This window comes from Cebus imitator, unplaced genomic scaffold, assembly GCF_001604975.1.
Source record: "Cebus imitator isolate Cc_AM_T3 unplaced genomic scaffold, Cebus_imitator-1.0 Scaffold16, whole genome shotgun sequence".
NCBI classification, from domain to species: Eukaryota; Metazoa; Chordata; class Mammalia; order Primates; family Cebidae; genus Cebus; species Cebus imitator.
In genome coordinates this window covers 3,989,906-4,013,461 of record NW_016107331.1, presented here as the reverse complement: position 1 = coordinate 4,013,461, position 23,556 = coordinate 3,989,906, and the positions used below count along the sequence as shown (strand labels likewise).

At 36.2% G+C, this 23,556-nt stretch overlaps 1 long non-coding RNA gene across 1 annotated transcript; it reads right to left on the bottom strand.

The window, feature by feature from the left end:
* Nucleotides 1–12,919: 12,919 nt before the first annotated feature.
* Nucleotides 12,920–15,765, bottom strand: LOC108288855. The gene is made up of 2 exons (XR_001818872.2): nt 15,694–15,765; nt 12,920–14,240 (listed from the first exon to the last, which is right to left on the bottom strand). It is a non-coding gene; the product is annotated as an uncharacterized LOC108288855 (long non-coding RNA).
* Between the last annotated feature and the right edge of the window lie 7,791 nt (nt 15,766–23,556).

The window sequence follows — 23,556 nt, the reverse complement described above, 5'->3', positions numbered from 1 at the left end:
TTCAGGTTGGGAGACCCAAAAGTTTTAACGGCACATTGCTTTTCTTAAGGCAGAAGTTTAGCCCTAAATAATTGTCTTAGTTAATGTCTATCCCATTGTTTATTCCACTGAATTGTACAGCACACCTTTACATCTATGTTACTCAATTATTCAACAAATGTTTATAGACTACCTACTGCATGTTGCATGCTGTGCTTGATGCTGTACTGCTGGGACAGGCAAGTGAGCAAAATCAAATATAATCTTTGCCCTTGTGATGTTACACTTTTCTGGGGAAAATAGATATTATTCTAATAATCACAATAAATAATCAAAAATTACAAGTAGAGATAAGTGTTCTGCCTATGTACTAGTCTATTCTCGCATTGCTATACATGAGACTGGGTAATTTTTAAAGAAAAGAAGTTTGATTGGCTCATAGTTTTGCAGACTGTAAAGGAAGAATGGCTGGGGAGGCCTCAGGAAACTTACAATCATGGCAGGAGGCAAAGGGGAGGCAGGTGCATCCTACATTGCTAGAACAGGAGGAAGAAAGCAAAGAGGAAGGTACCATGCACTTTTAAGCAACCAGATCTCATGAACACTCATTCATTATCACAAGAACAGCTAGGGGGAAATCTTCCCTCATGATCCAATCATCTCCCAGCAGTTCCTTCCTCCAATAGTGGAGATTGCAATTTGACATGAGATTTGGGCAGGGACACAAATCCGAACCACATCAGCTTAGAAAGGCATATAACAGAACAACTGGACCTACTCTGAGGTAGTCAGGAAAGGGTTCCCTGAATCTGAGATCTAAAAAATGAATGGGGTTTGTATTAGTTGGTTCTCAAGCTGCTGATAAAGACATACCTAAGATTGGGCAATTTATAAAGAAAAAGAAGTTTAATGATCTAACAGTTCCACATGACTGGGGAGGCCTCACAATCATGGCAGAAAGCAAAAGGCACACCTTACATGGTGGCAGACAAGACAGAATGTGAACCAAGTGAAAGGCATTTCCCCTTATAAAATCATCAGACCTTGTGAGACCTATTCACTACCACAGGAACGGTATGGGGAAAACTGCTCCATGATACAATTATCTCCCACGGAGTCCCTCCCACAATACATGGAAATTATGGGAACCAGAATTTAAGATGAAATGTGGGTGCAGATACAGGCAGACCATATCAGGGTTTAACTAAGTTAGTGGAAGAGGTTTGGTCCAGATGATGTGAACAGCATATACAAAGGCTGAATGGGTCAAGAGTTGCTTTAGGAACTTTAAAAGACTAATGCAGTTGGAGGGCAGAGGAGAGGAAGCTGTCTAGTAGTTTGAGATGGGGTAGAGACGTACAAGGGTCTGACTGTATAGCTTTATGTGACCTAAGTGATTCTGATCTTCATTCTCAGAGCCATGGGATTTGATAGAGTGAATTTGGGGTGGGGTTGAATGGGGACTTGATCAAAATAATAATTTTTAAATCTACCCTATTTGCAATATGGGGAAAGTTTGGAAGGGCAAGAGTGGATGCAGGAAGACCAACTAGTAGATTTTTCCAAGTAGACTTGTTGGCAGGTAATAGTGTCTTGTACCAAAATGTTGTCAGTGAAGAATGAGAACAATAAATTATCATTTGAAATATTTCAAAAGTAAAATTGACAGAACATAATTACAAATTTGATTTAAAGGGGCATGAGAAAGAAGGAAACATCAAGAACTCCTTTTAGAATTTCAGCTTGCATAATTGATTGGATGGTGATGCCATTTGCCAAGATGGGAAACACTGTATAAGAATGAGTTCTTTGTGGAAGATCATGAGTTTGATTTTGGATATTTTGAGTAGGGAGTACCTTTGCACAATCTAAGTGCAGTGTCAAGTAAGCGATTACATTTGTAGGTCTGGAGTTTAGAGCAAACATTCAGACTAGATAAATATTAGCAAGATAAATATCTAAACTGTGGAGACAGAAGAAGTTAGGGGAAAAAGTAAAGAGTAATTAAAAAAAATAAAAACAAGCTATGGCCAGGCTTCTATTAATCCTAAATACAATGTGATCTCCCTCTGTCATAATGCCCTGAGAAGGCCACAATATCATTCTATAGTATTTCTCCCCTCAAAAGCATTACTTGGTTCTAATCAAAAGGAAACATCAAAAAACCCAAAGTGAGAGCTATTCTATGAAATAACAGGTCAATATTTTCCAAATAGTCAAGGTCAAGAAAATGAAAGGAAGAATGAAGAGCTGTTCTAGATTAAAGAAGCCTAAAGAGACATAACAACTAAATGTAATGAGTGATGCTGAACTGGATACTGTCGGGTACAATGAGGAAAAATGATAGCTGACATAGCCTCATGGCATAAACATCTAACCATTCCCCAATAGATCATAAATTACAAAAAGGCAGAAAACATATAAACTGTGTTCACTGCTATATACCTAGTGACTGGCCTGCAAAGTACTATACACACATAGGTGCTCAAGAAATAGTTTCTAAAATAATGAATGCATGAATATTCAAACAGTTTGCTATTGGTAGATTCTTAGATCTCTTAGTTGCTAATTTCATTTTCTGAACCTGATTCGTCTCTCAGCCAGCTGCCATTTCCGTTCCTGCACCTGATTGGTCTCTCAGCCAGCTGCCATTTCCGTTCCTGCATCTGGATGTTCTCTCAGCCAGTTGCCATTGTCATTTCCTAAACTTCTTGGTTTCTGAAAAATTGTAATTGGAGAGTGGGTATACTTAACTCTTGTTAATCTTCCCAGCCGTCTGCTTCCTCTACCCACAATTATTAAACCACTCACTTTCATGCCCATAGATACCCTGTAGACACACCCGTACGACTGAGAAATTCAACATAGTTCACAATCAGGAGAAAGTTCATTATCCCCACAATAGCTTCATGGGTTTTTTTTGTTTTTTTTTTTTTTTGTTTGTTTGTTTGTTTTCCATTGAACCACTATATTTGCTCCAAATTTCAATGCCTGGGCCTTTCACAGTCTTAGTCTAGAGAGCTGTATAATAGCGCTTTTGTTTTAAAAAAATAAATAAATCAGCCTATTGGTATTTGATAAAGGCTATTGTTTTCTGTAGATAGTGGGGCCATTTTGATTAATCTTAGATTTCCCACTAGTATTGAACACAGTGTCTTGCAAATGACAAATTCTTAATTATAAACACATACAAAATGTGTGTCTGGTTGGGGGAGGGATGTGGAAAAGAGAGAGGGAGAGAATACATTTACTCTCCATGCACCACAGTCCACAATAAAGACATTAATTGATCTTGTAGTTTTCCTGTCTGCAAAACAGAAGGCGATTGGGATTGATGAATAGAAGCCTCCATTATGTTTTATCTAATTGTGCTACAGTAAAGGGGTCTGTATCTTCAACTAAATGAAAATTTATGCTTCATTAAATTCTTCTCACATTTTTGCACTTCAGGTACTTCGATTAGATGGCAGCTTTATTTTGAATGGCTCATTCAAGCATGACAAGATGCCAGTGAGTATCTGGAGACACAGTAGAATTAAAAGCACCCTTTACGTCTGGAAGAGACTACCTCTCACTTCTTATAATACAGGATTGAACCCTGTGGTTCATAAATATTCATAAGTCTGAAAAAAGTATCTTAGATAAATGAACAAACATCAAAAAATTCCATGATGGGAGGCTCAACTAATGCTTTAGATTAGAATTATAAATTTATTTTTGCAGAAGTAAAATGTTTGCCTCATTTGGCACACTTGAGGATTAGGTAGCTTAGAGACCTATTTATTTTTAATTACATTTGGCTTAGAATATTAACCCATCAGTGATTAAATATGATCCCACAATATCTCCAGCTTGCAATATGTAAAGCTTGACGACTTTGTATTTTCTGAAATTGATTGATACACTATATGTTGAGATATTTTCTTTGAAACAAGTTCAATTTCACTACAAGTCTGAACTATGCTTTTATATTCATATATTAACTTGAATTTACACAAATAAGAAAGGTTTGTATATGTGGAGGTAAGATATTTTAAAGTTTCATTATCATTTTCACAACTTCTTAAAGAATCAGATGGACTGTAATTTCATTGGTGAAAAGCTAAGACTCAAATTTGTTTCTCTTTGAAAGATAATGAAAACCTAAAGAGAGAGCTGATTCCTTTTAAAGAAATATTTGTCATATTTTAAGTTGTTTATATTCATGAGCCAATAAAGTTGTTTATGTTCGTGAGCCACTAAAGTCATATAAAATGATTCTTCCAACTAATCATTTCAATAGACATAATCTTTAACAAATATGTACCCTTCATGACTGGATATTTGTACTTCTTATTTTCAAGAAGTCCCCATTTCCTCTGTGTTTTATTCATTACAATGTACACTGTCTGGTAAAATGCCTTCCCTGATTTATATTCTGATGTCTGACACCCAGATGCCTTGAAACTGAGTGAGTAGCTATGGCACCATCTTTGCATTTATATTTTTCCTTTTCAAGATGGAAATTAGAGGCTTTTTAAAGCAGCTTAATGACGTTTCTCAGTGATATAGGTCAATTCCAGATTCAATGGAAATATGAAGACTCTCAGAGAAAAGATGGAAAAACCCAGAGAAGCCAACTGAGATCGATAGGAGTGACACTCACGAGCCAAGCCCTACCTGAGGATTTAACTACTCAGCAGCAACCGTACAATTTCACTGACTTCCCTCTTTGGCTGGGCAAATATTTTTTATAAAAATTGCCTCTTCAGTTTATTTACTATCCTGCATGCAGAAAAATCCTTTGAACTGCTAGTATGTGTCTCTCCACGCCCCCTTTCTCTCACAGGAGCCACGGCTCTCCCCCTTCCTTCCCCCACACATACTTTCCTTAAACAAACATCCTTGTTTTAAAAAGCAAAGAAAATCTCGGCTCTCCATTTTTGTTTGACTTCCCACACATTGCTGCTAACTGTTCCCCAAACACAGATGGAAGCCAGGCTTGGACTCTTCCACTCATAGCTTTTTTACAAGATCTCTTCCCTTTAAATATTGTGATTTATTATTCTGAAAAGAAATTGTCCCTTTTGGGGTGCCCCCCAACACAGGAATTGTGTTATTTGTGAATCTTGCAAGTGACAAAACATACACCAATGGAATAGTCAAAATTGCAGGGTTTTAAAAAAAAAAACCCTCATAATTTATGTGTCTCTCATTTGGAATCTCCTAAGTAAAAATAAAGTGTCAAAGATGGAAAGAGACAAAAAATAAACCCACCAATAATCCCAGATCTAAGAAAGGAAACATACATGAAGAGGAATAAAATGATTTCTTCAATTACTTACCATTCACAATTTCCTTGGTTTGTCTCTGAGCCAAGAAAGGTGTGGCCAGCATCTTGTCAGGTGTGGAATTCTTTCAGAGACAGCTTGGTCTTGTGCATGCAGCCGTGTGGTAGGATGCTGTACATTAACAATGACTTTTAAAAACTAAGTAGACTGTTTTTGGGATGGAGGAAGCAGGCTTCCCTTTGTCATACAGAACAACAATTTTCAATGTGAAATCATACAAAAATCTATTGAGCATAATTCCAAACTAGGGCTTTTACATAGAAAAAAAATTTTTTATCTAAGAGAAGAAGAACACGGTTGAGAGAGAATCCAAAAACTAAAAAACTTGTAAGAATCTTGCACTTTGGATATGTCATTACTAATTTTACCATCTTCAGCGATAAAATAAGGAGGTAGATTCTAGTCTACCTCCCTTAGAATCAGCTGTAGGTTTTCTTCTAATGCTAATATGTATTGTCTTATAATTCTCCAAGTATTTCTTACTGCTTAAAAAATTGAGACACCCTTAAGCATTTTTAGTATACACAAGATCCAGCTTTCAAAGATGTAACCAGAAGCTGATCATTCACATTATTAGAACTCTCTTCCTTCTTTCTTTTCTTCTCTTTTGGAAAAGAGCTCCCTAAAATTGTGAGCTTTGAAGTAAAAATTTTATTATTGAACTTTTAAACAGCTTTGGAGGGAACATATTAACATAAGATAATGTACACTATCGTACGCCAAGAAATGTTAAACCCTTTGACACTAGAAAACTACATTACAAAAGAAAGTTTAAATTAATTTTTTCATGTTCCTTTTGTAACTTGTACATAATGGAGTCTTGATTACATACACACATACACCTTTCTCATGTGCATTCTCTGTGTATAATTGGTGATCAACAGCATAATGCAGAGTATGCTCATATGTGCACACACAAACCTGAAAGCCGACATCCATGTCCTATGAAACCTGATTGATTGATTTTTTTTCTTTCTCTCTCTATATATATATACTCACAGGGATAGAGAGATAGATGTCTACTATATATATGGAAATCCTATTTTATAGATTATATAATGAATTTTATATTATACAATATATGTAAAATATATATCTATAGATAAATACACAGCTATGGAGAGATCTCCATTATATATATTTATATTTGTGAATTCAGATAGAATATATAGTAGATATGTTTATAAGAATTCAATATATGAAAATAGAGAAATCTACATATCAATATAAAATAGGGGTTCTTATATGTATTAGTCCATTTTTACACTGCTCTAAAGAAATACCTGAGATTGGGTAATTTAAAAAGGAAAGAGGTTTAATAGACTCACAGTTCCACATGGCTGGGTAGGCCTCAGGAAACGTACGATCATGGCAGAAGGAGAAGGGGAAGCAAGCACCTTCTTCACATGGCAACAAGAGAGAAAGGAGCAAAGGAGGAACTTAGTGGAGATTACAATTCGAGGTGGGATTTGGGTGGGGACACAGAGTCAAACCATATCACTGTATATCTACGTCTTATATATATGTATGAAGAAAATCAGTAAAAGTTTTATAGGCTATGGATTCCAGCACCTCACTTGCTGAACTACCTTTTGACACACACACACAAACACACACTCACACACACACACACACTCATACATATGTGTGTATCTAGTATTAATACTGTTGTTCACCAAATATTTTTGGATTTCATTCTTCCAGGCATAAGGTAGGACTGTATTTCCCCACCCCTGTGAAGTTAGATGAGGCCATGTGACTTGGCTGGCCAGTGAATCATGAGCATAAGTGGAACGTTTCACACCCAGATGGAAATTCTGAGAGCCAGTATGCAGCTCATCACATCTCCTTCTTACTGCAGAGGTGACCACGAAGCACATAATGACATGAAGTTTCTTGCAGCCCAGGCTCCTGAGTGATTGTGCTAAGCAGAGACTCCTGACAACTTGTCTTGGGCAGGTGGCATCAGCAAGAAATATATACTGTTGGGCAAAATCACTGAGACATGAGTATCATTTGTTACTACAACATAACCATATAACCTAGTCCAGGGGCTGGCAAAATTTTTCTGCAAAAGGCAAGACAGTAAATACTTTAGACTTTGTGGGCTGCATATGGTCTCTGTCACATATTCTTTTCTTTTTTCTTCCTCTTTAAAGGTTTCTTACTATATATATATACATGTACCCTTAGTTTCCAGACTGTACAAAAACAGGCTACAGGTCAGATTTGGACTGTGTGGCCTAGTTTTCTGATCCCCCTACTTAGCCTATCCTGAGAATAAAAGGTATTTACCTTCTCTATGTATCAGTTTATTCAAGTGCAAAGCTGAACACAGCTATCTGAAGTACCGTCACAGGGTTCCTTGGTAATAAAAAGAAGAAATACAGATGAAACTATTCTGGAAAAGGAAATATTACATGCTATGCAAAAATCTTACTATTTCAATTTAAACAATTGTTCAAAACAATATTTCCAAACAAAAGTGGATACAAAGAAACTAATGTTCTCCCTTGTGTCCTTTTTAGTTCATGTAGATGACCTATTTCAAATGGAGCTCCCCATACCATAGCCCAATATTTCCCAAGGTGTGTTTTACAGAAAGCATTGGTTTCTTAAGATGCTGTCCTCAAACACAAAAAATACGTTTCTTAGATAAATAAATTTAGGCAATTCTACACACTATGTCCATGGAGTCCTTTTAAACATAATACCTATCAATATTCATTGGTGTTTCTATCCAGCAGAACACACTTTGGGCAGCCTTGCTTGTCTCTTACTTGGTACTGAGCTCCTAGAAGTTAAGTCATTGCTAATATGACTGGTCAAAGTCTAAACTTTTCCACTTCCCACAGTGTCTGCATTTATTGAGACGCATGACCCATTTCTGGGCTTACAACAACTCTAGACGAACAATTTGTGTGGCAGGCTTGGGCTTGAACTCCACTTCATGGTGATGATAAAAATTCATTTCACACTATTTTCTGAAACAGCAACAAAGCAAGTTATCTTGGCTTCAAAAGAAACATATTCAGTAGGAAGCACTGGATGGGGAAAACAGAGGAAAGATTTTTTGGTGACTTGAGTGTTTACATTTCCACACCAATTGTTTTGTAAGAATCAAGAAAATCTGCAGTAGCACTCTCTGAAGAACTTCAGGCTTTTAAAAGCAACAAGTTCCATAGCGACATTGTTGCTTTGGATTGCTTCACTCTCATATGTGATAGTCATCTCTACTTGCTTTGTTATCCAAACCTAATTCAGCATGCAGCCCTAGAATGAGTAACAAATGTTTTTTATTTAGGGCTGCATTAGAATGTTGTAAAACAGCAAATTCAAGGATTGTGTGACAATAAAGAAAATGACAATAAACAGAAACACACACACACACACACACATATAGGTATATATAATATGATTGAACTGGAAAGAAACTTAAGAAATATAAATATTAGCTATACCAGAACAGATATTTGTATTTCAACTTACATAGAATTAAAGAATATTATACATATGATGATTTTGGTGTTTTCTCACAAGATAAAATAAGCAGGAAAATGTGATAGAGTATAATATATAAGCTTGTATAATATATAGGTTTGTATTATAGCTTGAAGTCAGGTAGCATGATGCCTCCAGCTTTGTTCTTTTTGCTTAAGATTTTCTTGGCTATACAAGCCCTTTTTATTTTGTTCCATATTTCAGTTGGCCTCCAATTGAAATAGTGTAGAGTTCTCCATGCATTCCTATGCTGCCTGCCCTGAATCATCTAAATCAAAGTGCCAGAGTAATAACACCAGACACTGGATCCCAAAGACTGGAGCTCAAATGGGAATTTTTCAACAAGTAGCAGTGTGACTTCAGGAAATATTTAATTTAAAATATGTGGATAATGATATCCCTATCCCTGAACTTGTTGTGAACATACATATGAACAATGTATATGAAAGACGCCACATTGTGATAGATGTGTGCTAACTTATGTGCTGAATAAATGTGGATGTTATTCTGGGTTAGTTCATATGTCTGAACTAAATTATCAATGATTCATAATGCACAGATTCTAATTACTCCTTTAAAAGCAGGAGGGCTATATGGCAGGTGTTTTTATTTATTTTTAAAATTTTATTTTATTTTAAGTTCTGGGGTACATATGCAGGACGTGTAGGTTTGTTACATAGGTAAACATGTGCCATGGTGGTTTGCTGCACCTATCAACCCATCACCTAGGTATTAAGCCCAGCATGCATTTATCTATTTATCTATTTTTATAATAGAATACTTTATATTCTTTTGGTTATATATCTAGCAATGGGATTGCTGGGTCAAATAATATTTCTGGTTCTAGGTCTTTGAGGGATCACCACACTGTCTTCTACAATGGTTGAACTAATTTACACTCCCACCAACAGTGTAAAAGCATTCCTATTTCTCCACAGCCTCACCAGCATCTGTTGTTTCTTGACTTTTTAATAATCACCATTCCGACTGGTGTGAGATGGTATCTTATTGTGGTGTTGATTTGCATTTCTCTCTTTATCCGTGATGTTGAGCTTTTTTTCATATGTTTCTTGGCTGCATAAATGTCTTATTTTGACAGGTGTCCTTTGTCCACTTTTTAATTGGGTTGTATGGTTTTTTCCTTGTAAATTTGTTTAAGTTCTTAGTAGGTTTTGGATATTTGATGGATAGGTTGTAAAATTTTTTTCCCATGGTGTAGGTTTTCTTCTCACTCTGATGATAGTTTCTTTTCCTGTGCAGAAGCTCTTTAGTTTAATTAGATTCCATTTGTCAATTTTTGCTTTTGTTGCAACTGTTTTTGACCTTTTCATCATAAAATCTTTGCCAGTTGCTATGTCCTAAATGGTATTGCCTAGGTTTTCTTCTAGGATTTTTATAGCTTTGGGTTTTACATTTAAGTCTTTAATCCACCTTAAGTTGATTTTTGTGTAAGGTGCAAAGAAGGGATCATGTTTCAATTTCCTGCATATGGCTAGCCAGTTCTCTCATCACCATTTATTAGATGGGGAATCCTTTCCCCATTCCTTGTTTTTGCCAGGTTTGTCAAAGATCAGATGGTTGTAGGTGTGCAGTCTTATTTCTGAGATCTCTGAGACACATTGGTCTATGTGTCTGTTTTTGTACCAGTACTACGCTGTTTTGGTTACTGTAGGTTTCTAGCATACCTTGAAGTCAGGTAGCATGATGCCTCCAGCTTTGTTCTTTTTGCTTAGGATTATATTGGATATACAAGGCCTTTTTTGTTGTTGTTTCTCTATATGAATTTTAAAGTAATTTTTTCTAATTCTGTGAAGAATGTCAACAGTAGTTAAATGAGAATAGCATTGAATCTATAAATTACTTTGAGCAGTGTGACCATTTTCACAATAGTGATTCTTTTTATCTATGAGCGTGGAACATTTTTCCATTTGTTTGTGTCCTCTCTTATTTCCTTGAGCAGTGATTTGTAGTTCTCCTTGAAGAAATCCTTCACTTCACTGTTAGCTGTATTCCTAGGTTTTTAATCTCTTTGTAGCAATTGTGAATGGAAGTTCATTAATGATTTGGCTCTCTGCTTGTCTATTGTTGGTACCCTACAGGAATGCTTGTGATTTTTGCAAATTGGTTTTGTATTTTGAGACTTTGCTGAAGTTGTGTATCAGCTAAGAAGGTTTTGGGCCAAGACGATGGGGTTTTCTAGATATAGGATCATGCCATCTGCAAACAGACAATTTGACTTCCTCTCTTCTTATTTGAATATACTTTATTTCTTTCTCTTACTTGATAGCTCTTTGAAAGGCCAGAACTTTCAATACTATTTTGAATAGGAGTGGTGAGAGAGGGCATCGTTATCTTGTGCCAGTTTTCAAGGGAATGCTTCCTGCTTTTGCTCATTCAGTATAAGATTGGCTGTGGGTCTGTCATAAATGACTCTTATTGTTTTGAGGTATGTTCCATCAAGACATGGTTTATTGAGAGTTTTTAACATGAAAGGATGTTAAATTTTATTCAAGGCATTTCCTGCCCATTAAGATAATCACGCGGTTTTTGTCTTTTGTTCTGTTTATGTGATAAACTGTGTTTATTGATTTGTGGATGTTGAACCAGATTTTGCATCCCGGGGATAAAGCCAACTTGATTATGGTGGATAAGCTTTTTGATCTTCTGCTGGATTCAGTTTGCCAGTATTTTATTGAGGATTTTTGCATCAATGTTCTTCTGGGATATCGGCCTGAAGTTTTCCTTTATTGTTGTATCTCTGCCAGGTTTTGGTATCAGAATGATTTTGGCCTCATAAAATGAGATAAGAAGGAGTCTTTCCTTTTCAGTTGTTTGGAATAGCTTCATGATAAAAGCTTCCAGCTCTTCTTTATATTTTTGATACACTTTTGATAGAATTCAGCTGTAAATCCATCTGGTCCTGGGCTTTTTTTAAGTTGGTAGGTTCTTTATTATTGCCTCAACTTCAGAGCTTGTTATTGGTCTATTTAGGGATTCAATTTCTTCCTGGTTCAGGCTTGGGAGAGTGTATGTGTCTAGGAATTTATCAATTTCTTCTAGATTTTCTAGTTTATTTCCATAGAGGTGTTTATACTATTCTGTGATGGTTGTACTTTTGTGGGGTCAGTGGTGATATCCTCTATCATTTTTCATTGTGTCTATTTGATTCTTCTCTCTTTTCTTCTGTATTAGTCTAGTTAGCAGTCATCTATTTTATTTTTTTCAAAAAACCAACTCCTGGATTCACTGATTTTTTGAAGGGTTTTTCAAGTTTCTATCTCCTTCAGTTCCACTTTGATCTTGGTTACTTCTAGTCTTCTCCTAGCTTTGGGGCTTGTTTGCTCTTGGTTCTCTAGTTCTTTTACCTGTGTTAGGATGTTGACTTGAGATCTTCCTAGCTTTCTGATGTGGGCAATTAGTGCTATAAATTTTCCTCTTAACACTTCTTTAGCTGTGTCCCAGAGATTCTGATATGTTGTTGTGTCTTTGCTCTCATTTGTTTCAAATAATCTCTTGATTTCTACCTTATTTTCATTAATTACCCAGAAGTCATTCAGGAGCAAGTTGTTCAATTTCCACATAGTTGTGTGTTTTTCAGAGAGTTTCTTAATCTTGAGTTCTAATTTGACTGCATTGTTGTCTGAGAGACTGTTATGATTTCAGTTCCTTTGCATTTGCTGAACAGTGATTTCCTTCCACTTACGTGATCAACTTTAGAGTAAGTGCCATGTGGTGCTGAGAGGAGTGTGCATTCTGTTGTTTTGGGGTGGAGAGTTCTGTGGATAGGTATCAGGTCTACTTGATCCAGAGCTGAGTTCAAATCCTGAGTATCCTTGTTAATTTTCTGTCTTGATGATCTGTCTAATATTGACAGTTGTGTGTTAAAGTCCCCCACTATTATTGTGTAGGAGTCTAAGTCTCTTTGTAGGTCTCTAAGAACTTGTTTTATGAATCTGGGTACTCCTTTATTGGGTGCATATATACTCAAGACAGTTAGCTCTTCTTGTTGAAGGGATCCCTTTACCATTATGTAAAGCCCTTCTTTGTCCTTTTTAAATCTTAATTGGTTTAAAGTCTGTTTTGTCAGAAACTAGGATTGCAAACTCTGCTTTTTTCTGCTTTCTATTTGCTTGGTAAATTTTCCTACATCCCTTTATTTGAGCCTATTGTGTCTTTGCCCATGAGATGGGTCTCTTGAATACAGCACACCAGTAGATCTTGACTCTTTATTCTCCTTGCCATTTTGTATCTTTTAATTGGGGTATTTAGCCCATGTACATTTAAGGTTACATTGCTATATGTGAATTTGATCCTTTCATCATGATGTTAGCTGGTTATTTGCATATTTTTTGATGTAATTGCTTCATAGTGTCATATCTTTGTACTTTAGTGTGTTTTTGCAATGTCTGGTAACAGTTTTTCCTTTCCATATTTAGTGCTTCCTTCAGGAGCTCTTGCAAGGCAGACCTGGTGGTGACGAATTCCCTCAGCATTTTCTTGTCTGAAAATGATTTTATTTTTCCTTTGCTTATGAAGTTTAGTTAGGCCAGATAGAAAATTCTGGGTTGGAGATTCTTTTCTTTAAGAATGTTTGATATTGGCCACCAATTTCCTCTGGCTTACAGGGTTTCTACTGAGAGGTCCACTGTTAGTCTGATGAGCTTCCCTTTGTGACTTGGCAGTTCTCTCTGGCTGCCCTTAACATTTTTTCCTTCATTTCAACCTTGGAGAATCTGGTAATTGTGTGTTCTGGGGTTGATCTTCTCATGAAGTATCTTACTGAGGTTCTCTGGATTTTCTGAATTTGAATATTGGCCTTTTTGTTAGGTTGGGGAAGTTCTCCTGGATGATATCCTGAAGTATGTTTTCCAACTTGGCTCCATTCTCCATCTCTGCTTCATGTACCCCAATCATTCATAGATTCAGTCTTTTTACATAATCATAGTTCTCAGAGGTTTTGTTCATTCCTTTTCATTCTTTTTTCTCTAATCTTACCTGCATGTAAGATTTCAGCAAGATGGCCTTCAAGCTCTGAAATTCTTTCCTCTGCTTGGTCTATTCGATTATTGATATTTGTGGTTGCATAGTGAAGTTTTCGTGTTGTGCTTTTCAGCTCTATATTGCAGATTTTGAGCTATGAAGACAAATTTCCTAGCTGCATCTGTGTTGCAAATTAACAGAAAGGCTGACCAAAACAAATTTAAACTATGATAAGATGTATTTTTTCCCTCAAAAGGAAGTGAAAGGTGGTGTGGCTCCCAGGGCTTATTGAGTCACAGCTCAAGAAAGTCCCTCTTTCCTCTGTTGTCCACAGTGGTAACTTCCTTCTGTTTGAAGCTCTCTCTCCAATGGGAGTGAAAATAAGTCCTTTCAACCATGGGATAAGTTTCTCCATTGGTTTTGGATTGGGCCAACTTAGGTCACATATTCCTGAGCAAATGACAGCCAGAAGAATATTGAGTTCTTATGGGCTTAAGTATTAGTTCCTCAAACAATAGTGACAGGAAAAATGGAATGATCATAATTGATTTAATCAAATCAACTTGAATTTGTTGTGAAGGTACTTATGAACAATATATATGAAAGACCTTACATTGTGATAGATGTGTGTTGTATTATCTGCTGGTATTAGGGTCACCTCTCAAACCACATGCCTGCTGCATGTTAGGAGATCAACTCTAACAGGTTTATCCCTATAACCAGATTTTTCCAGAATAGCTATAGATACTGCTTTTCCTAAGCCTCATTTAGTCACTGTTTCACCTTTATAGGGCAATAACCCATTCAATTTTGAATCTGATATTTATAATGCAATTAAAAAGACTATTTTCTCTTCCTTGTTTTATCTAAACTAGACATATAAATTTTCCAAGACCACACAAACAGGAAAGAAACATAGCTTAGTCAGTCATGCACCATAACGACCTTTTAGTCAAGGACAGATAGCTTATGCAATGGTAGTCTAATGAGATAACAATGGAACTAAATATTCCTACATCCAGTGATGTTGTAGTCTTTGTAACATCATAGTGTAACACATTACTCACATATTTGTCCTGATGCTGATATAAATAAACCTATTGCACTACCAGTCAAATGCAAATACAAGACCTTACAATTTGGTACAGTACATAATATTTGATAATGATAATAAATTACTATGTCACACTGGTTTACGTATTTAATAAACTGTACTTATTTTTTTCAAGTCTACTCTTTCTGCTTTTAAAAACAGGTAACCATAAAATAGCCTCAGCCATGTCCTTCAAGAGGTATTCCAGGAGAAGACATTGTTATCAAAACAGATCATAGCTTCATTCCTGTTACTGCCCCTGAAGACCTTCCAGTGGGACAAGATGTGGAGGTGGAAATGGTAACATGGGTGATCCAGACCCTGTGTAGGCCTAGCCGAATGTGTGTTTGTGTGTGTCTCAGTTTTTATCAAACAAAAAGTAAAAAAACAAGTAATAGAAAAAAAAACTTATAGAATAAGGATATAAAGAAAATATTTTTAATAGAGTACAATGTGTTTATATTTTAAGATGTCATTACTAAAGAGTCAAAAAAGTTTAAGAATTTAAAAGTTCATAAAGTAAAAAAGTTGCAGTAACTAAGGTTAATTTCTTATTTAAGAAGGAAAAGTATTTTTAAGCAAGTTTAAAATAGCACATGTACAGTGTTTATAAAGTCTAAAGTAGCACACAGTAATGTCCTAGGCCTACATTCCCACTCACCACTCACTCACCACAGCAACTTCCATTCCTGCAAGCTCCATGCATGGTAACTGCCCCATACAACTGCATCATTTTTTCAATCTTTTATACTATATCATTACTGCATATCTCTTCTATGTTTAGATAGGTTTAGATGCACAAATACTTACTTTATATTACAATTGCCTATAATATTCAGTACAGTAACATGTTGTATAGGTTTGTAGCCTAGGAGCAATATGCTATGCCATCTAGTCTAAGTGTGTAGTAGGCTTTACTGTCTAGGTTTGCGTAACTACATCCTATGATACAACAATGAAACTGCATAACTACTTATTTCTCAGAAAATTTCCCTGCCAGGAAGTGATGCATGACTGTACTGTATTTCAACACAGGAGTGTACATCATCATGTACTATATGTTTGATGTTTAATGTTAAGTATGAAATGCATTTACCACATAACAATTTTGACCAGATGCTATTTGAGGGTAAGAGCTATCATGTTTCATTTCTGGTTCTATATATTTCTACCTGCATGACTTTCAGCAAATGAAAGTCACTCTCCTGTGGCTCACTTTCTCACAATGTAAAATGGAGATAAAAACAGTATTTACCTCATAAGGTTGTTGTGAGGATTAAATGACTTAATATATGTAAAGTGTACAGTATGTGATAGGAATGTGAAAATACTAGGGAAGTATTGGCTATTATTATGATATTCCCATCATGATTTTTCGTATTCTTCAAGTAGTGAGTAGTAGTATTGAGGATGTGTCAGTATAGACAAGAAAAATAAAAATGAAGATATCTTTTTATATGCATGTTCAAGATTATTATTAAGAATTTTCTTTTAAACAAAATATATCGCATTTTAGAGACTGCGATGAGATTTGTGGCAAACGCATGTCTGGAAAGACATATTTCAGCAAAGCGATGGAAACCCAATACTTCAATTCGCATGCTCCATGGGGCTATACAACTCCTCAGGACACGCTCATGCCAATGTTCAGAGGGTAAAAAAGAATTCCTTCTTAAGTTTCTTTAAGTGGAATTTTGGTGAGATTTACATTGCCAGTTGTTCAGAATTTATTGACTCTGAAAAAATATCTAGAATCTCTTCTACCTGTTATGGAATAACTATGCCTATGTGATTATTATTTTTGGAATATTCTTTAAATTCCAATAAATTTGAAAGGCTACGAGTAGCTTATATTATTCACCAATAATATAAATTTGGCTCTTATTTTAAAAATTGTTTGAACAGTACTTAACTAATTAATAATCTAGGAATTAAACAACCCGGGCATCAGCACAACCTACTTCTGTAGTTTGCTAAAAGGTTGAGCTAATGAGGCCAAAGTTACAAATTCTGTTTAAGTACGACATCATCTAGTTTGAAAAGCTCTATTCTGTAATCAGTCCAACTCCAGGCAGCCCTCTGGGAACTGTGGGCCTCTGAGGACAAACGAGAGACCCAGGAAGGGCAGAGAGGGTATAGTTTGCACCTAAACAACTGTTAGAAAATGATCCAGAGCTGTACCTCACAGATAGTGGGTCTGCAGCAACATGAATAATAACGATTACAACTGTCGCAGTTTGTTGAGTACTTACACATGCTAGACACACTGATAAATGTTTTATAAAGTTGATTTCATTTTCATAACACCATAAGAAACAAAGTATTATCACTCCTTTTCCAAAGATGAAAAACATGAAACTTGGAGAGTTAAAGAAACTTGCTCAAAATTATAAAGCTAATGATCAGTAGAGCTATAGCACTGCATGTTACAAATGCTCCTTTTCAGGGAAGATGGTTGAAAATGAGGGTGCACGACAGCTGATCACAAGTCTTAATGATGCTTTACAATATATTTTGAGATGCACTCTTTAGTTGCAGTTTTCAAATAGCTCCATCAAAAGCAAACAAAATTTTTAATTTAAAAATGCAAAACTATTTCTTGCTGATTTTTTTCTTTGGAAGAGGAGGGCTGGATTATGACGGTGACTGTACTAATATTAACAGGTGTTATTGAGGACTTAACCATGAGCCACACGCTGTTTAGGCACATTTAATCCTCCCTACAACCTCAAGTATGGGATAGGTATTATTTTACTCCTGCTCTTCTACAAATAAAATAAATGAGGCTAATAAGCTAAATAATTTCCCCTAAGATCACACAATTGTCAAACAAGAGGGTCAGGACTTAGCCTAACCTCCATATAAGGTCAAAGCCCATGCTCTTACTGAGACATTACACTGAAAAAAATAAACAGCAAAGAAATATTTATATAATTTGGTGGACTTGTGATAAAAATTACACCCAACTCCTGATTATTCCACATAAATTCATCTTCCCCATAGCTCCAAGAATGATTTGTCAATGGTTTCATGGCATAATATGTTAGACCTATAATGAAAGCCTCTTGTGAAAGCATAAATATTTCCTGGTAAACAAAAAATGCAAGGAATGGGGTATACACACTTCCTTTCATATTTTCACTGAGATATAGATTCTCACTTAACTATTTTTGTTTCATCTAATTGGTGAAAAGCAGTAATTTTGTTGATACTTCCTTAAGGTACATGTGAACTCTATAAATGCTTACCTTTACTTACAGCATGTATGCATTCAGCCATTAAAAGAAAATGGAGAAAATTTTAAATTAAATTTCATCAGTTGTTCAAATACATGTCTCTCTGGTCACATCTTCATGATGAATAGTAGCAGACAAGCAACACAGCTAATAAGTTATTTTAATAGGATGATGTGGCAGTGTGTGAACTGTTACCTCCTGGGAGAGTAAGTGACAGATTCCAGTTCTCATTACTGTGTAGATTAGTCTCAGAGCATTCAGTAGTGCCTAGTGGGCAGCTCTGTTGAGTGCCCTTAATTTGGAAAAAGAGACAGGAGGCCCACGTGCCCAAGAAACACTAACAGCAGATGATCTGGAGTTGAAGGCTTTTAGAGCAAGGGACTCTCCTGAGAAGATGGCAATTATTCACCGAGTTTTTCAGGTGACTGCTGACAGCTCTCTTCCCTTTAGTCTGCATCAGTACAGATAACAGAAATAATAGAGGACTGCTGGATTTTACCTCACCTATAAGGAGGCAAGTGCAGAATGTTTCAAAGTTATAGTATATCCATAAAATCACAAATAACTTTTTGATTTTGTAGGATGGCAGTGAGCAGAAGTAGCATAGAAAATTGAAATTTATCAATAATCTTGATATCTTATTTTTTAGACAATAGTTTTAACCCCTTCCACCAAGCCACCAATCAAGCTTGGTATTGATTTATTTAAAAATCTTATGCGTGCTATTTCTGCCACATCATAACAAACACAAACACTGTTCTTATTTCTGGGCATTTAAAGGTACCAAAATAGCACTCTTCAATACTATTTAAAAGCTTCCAAACTTTTTTGACTGAATCCCTTAATAAGAAAGATGGTTTATATACAACCAATACCCATATACATGTAGGTATTTATATAAATGAAACTAAAGTTTTAGTATATATGATGCACACTTATCTGCATTATTCTATTTAAATCTTTTCCTTTATTTTATTATACTGTACTGTTTCCTTTTCAGAAATGTTGATTTTGTAAAATGTCAATTATCTTTTTAAAAATTGTTTAAAAATTGATTTACCACTTTCCAAATAAGATCTACAGTTTGAAAAAATGTGTGAAAGAACCCTGTTTCAGGGCAAACGCTTTTTCACATTAATTTTTGAAAGAATAATAATTTAATTACTGAGAGATTATTATATGTCCCAGGTGCTGTGCCACTGCTTTACAAAACTTCTTACCGAATTTACTCTTCACAACAATGATGGAAGTAGATATTGTGGTTTATATTTCTCACATAAAGAAAGCCAAGCTCAGAGAGGTAAAGAACGTTGCTGTACACTGTTTACAATAGCAAAGACCTGGAACCAACCCAAATGCCCATCGATGATAGACTGGACAGGGAAAATGTGGCACATATACACCATGGAATATTTTGCATCCATAAAAAGTGATGGGTTCGTGTCTTTTGTAGGGACATGGATGAACCTGGAAACCATCATTCTCAGCAAACTGACACAAGAGCAGAAAATCAAACACCACATGTTCTCACTCTAGGCGGGTGTTGAACAATGAGAACCCATGGACACAGGGAGGGGAGCACTACACGCTGGGGTCTGTTGGGGGGAAATAGGTGAGGGTCAGTGGGGGAGGGAAGTTGGGGAGAGATAGCATGGGGAGAAGTGCTAGATGTGGGTGATGGGGAGGAAGGCAGCAGATCACACTGCCACGTGTGTGCCTATGCAACAATCTTGCATGTTCTTCACATGTACCCCAAAACCTAAAATGCAATAAAATTTAAAAAAAAAAAGAACGTTGCTGTAGTACACACAACTCGAAAGTAGTGGAGCTATAATATTGGCACATAGTAGGCATGTAATAAACATTCATTGAATGGATTTATGAATCAATCGGTATTTATTTATTCATTCATTTATTTATTAGAGACAGGATCTCACTCTGTTGTCCAAGCTGGATTGCAGTGGCTTGATCCTATCTCACTATAGCCTTGAACACTTGGGCTCAAGCAAACCTCCCACTTCATCCTCCAAAGTAGCAGGGACTAGAGGTACAGTCCGCCGCACCTGGCTAATTTTCAAAAGTTTGCTGTAAAGCCATGGGGTCTTACTATGTTACTCAGGCTGGCCTCAAACTCCAAGCCTCAAGGGATCCTCCTGCCTAGGCCTACCAAAGTGCTAGGATTATAGGTGTGAGCCACCATGCCTAGCCTTACTCAACAATTGAGAATAGTGCACAAACCCACTGACTTGGCCACTGGATATATTGATGGCTAATCCTCATTCCAGCATTTCTCTGGGGACCACAATCTGAAGTTATAGTATTCAGCTATCTCAAAATAAAAATAATTTTTATCTGAAAACTGCAAAAATTATTTTTTGATTGGGAGGGTGACAATGATATTGATGATGCCATTGATGATCATGGCTAATATGTATCGATTTTTCAATATGTGCCAAGCACAATCCTACATGTTTTTACATGTATCAGTACAAAATAATAGGAGCTATCTCATAAGGCTGTTATGAGGATTAAATTTATTTACTCTTTTTAATCAGCTCAAATGGATAGATGCTATTATTATCTTCATTTGATGGCTGAGAAGATTGAGGCACAAAGTTATTGAAGAGCTTGGCCAAAGGCCTACAATTAATAAAATCCAACAGTCTGACTCCAGAACCTAAACTTTTCACCTTGACTCTTCTTGACTAATCATTGGTGATCAACTATGTGGTTTTTTTTTTCTATCATAAAAGCAAGGTGGATTGCTTCCAAAGCAAACACAATAAGAAATGCTAAATGCTTTAATGAAGTGAGCCATTTGTCATCCATCATTTAGCTCTCCTAACATGCTCATAGTTTCTTAACTTCAGAGCATTTTTCTGATGGTTTGGAGACAGTTTATATTAGTCAGCACAAATATTGAAAATAATGATTTCAGAATATTTTATATTTGCATGTTTCTGTATTTTATAAAGTTAGTGCTAAGTGTGTCTGCAAAAATTAGTTGATTTTATCTTTAATAAAATAAAATTTTAAAGATCTGAGTGGCTATTAGCAATATATTTTCCTAATACAACATCAATGAGACAAAGAGATACAGTCTCTAGTATGAATATAAGTGGCTTAGTGGTGGGGAAAGCTGTGGTGGCATCATTTCATTGACAGAATTTAAGGGACTGACAGCAGAGCTTGAAGAGGAAGTCAGTGTTAGGCCAAGAGCCAGGATTGCAAGCTGATCACAGTATTGCCCAGAGGACAGGAGTGGACTGCAGTGTTTTAAGGTACTTTGTAATGAGACCTTCTCCCTTTCCTCTCAGGGACCAAAGAAATGATACTTTGCCCCTTTGATGTTTGATGTTGTAAATTATTTGAAGCCTCCCATATAAATACAGTGCATAAAATTAGTTGGTTCTTTGTTTTGGTTTTTGGTTTTGATTTATTTTTTAGCAGAGAAGGCCAGTGCTCACAAATTCACCATGATTGTCCTTTTTTCCACATTTCCTAACTGTTTAACATTCTGACTAATGCAATGTTGGGAGAAGCAATGTGCCTGGTCTCTAACAGCCTCTCTTGAGATCCTCTATTCTCTCTCTTTTTTCATCTACCTGCTAGATGATAAGAGGAAACTTTGTGTTGAAAATGGAAGTAAACTAGGTTCCCGAATGAATTGGTGGGGGCAGGGCCCCCTTTCAAGCTGCATCAGACAGGAACAAGGGCAAGAAGTAAGATTTCATCATATTAGGCCACGGAGATTTTTACAGCAAAGAAAACTACCCCAAAACAAAGCTTTTTATAGCAGCTGCAATGACTTACCCTGACTAAAACAGTGCTGGAGTCTCAACATTGGTGCAAATGCTGTGCTGAAATAAAAGGGAGCACTTGGTGTTTAGTGATGTAAATTGAGAAAATGTGTGTATGATTTGCACATGTGGCTTTCTCTGCAAAAGCCACGCTGATTTTAAGGAACTGTGACTGCTCCCAGAAACCACTTTGGCAGAGCAGAACATGTAGTCAGGCCAGTTTTCTCTCCGCTAACCCTGCCAGAACCTAACAAATCTGTTGCCCTCCCTTCAAGCAGAAGAAGGGCCTGGGACTCCTCAAGGGCTCACATGGTGGGGTCTAGGTAAAGTCCCTGAGTTTAAATCCTGCCTTCCACTCTCAGTTGCTGTGTCTCTTAGCAATTTGATTAAAAGATATGCCCATCTTTCTTACCTGTTAAGTCAGGAAGTAATACCTAGAGTTATTTTGAGGATTAAAAAGTTTATCAATATAAAGCACTTAAAACAATGTCTGGCATATGGTACACGCGCAATCTATGTTAGCTATTTCTATTGTTATCCTTAGCATTTGTATCATAATACTTGAGTAATTCTCTCTCCCTTTCTTGGAGTGTTAAGATTTATAACTCTTACCTATTTTCTAGGCTAGGGGCACGCTCTCCTTTTTCCTCATTATCTAGGGATGCTGGAGGAAGTAATAAGGGTTTTCTTTGGGACAATCCTGTTTTTGGAGTTTGTGTTTTCTGGGTTTTCATTCAGTCAGAGGGAAAGAATATTCTCTTGTTTTTATCTTCAGATTTACAAAGAAAGAAAACTTCCAAATTTAAATTAAGCCTAAAACACTCACAAGGCAACAATAACCTGGAGGGGAGGTCTTCATTTCCCACAGCTATGTGGGCATGTTTCCAAGGCATGAATCTGAACCCCAGCTCTCTACTGCCTAAGCCTACCCAGGCTTTGCCATGTATTTCAATGTGGCTGAGTTACAATGGGAAAGTCAAGGCCAGCATTCATAGCACGAATGGACAACTCCAATGATCTAAGATTTCAGTTGAGTGAGGGAATTTATACTGATTTTTTTGCACAAAGATATGCTTAATGTCTTTTTTCTTCCAAATTTGGGAACTGTTAATACATAATGCTAAAATAACATTTTTGCCTTTCTCTTTCATAGGACACCTTAACATGGTGGCAGCCAGACCCTCCTGTGAAGGCAAGAATGTAATTAGCTGCCAGAGTTTATCAGGTCTATTTCTCTCCATTTCAAAAGCAAGTTGACTGTCCATAAGTTTCTAAAGAGAGAAAATGAGGTAGGAGCAGAGACCATGAATGCAGCGGAAGGTAATATTGTAACAACAAAGGAGAACTTGTCAATATTGGTATGATGATAATATCTCAGACTTGACAAACACCAATCTGCACTGTCTTCATTGCTCAGAAGAAAAAAGAACAAAAAGGGCTTATCTAATTTTTAAGAATTTAGTACGAATCAATATCTATTTGATTTATTCTATAAACTAAATTGTTGATGCATGTTATTAGCATATAATAAATAATGTGTAGGTAAAAATTAAAAAGGAGATCGAGACCATCGTGGTCAACATGGTGAAACCCCGTCTCTACTAAAAATACAAAAAATTAGCTGGGCATGGTGGCGC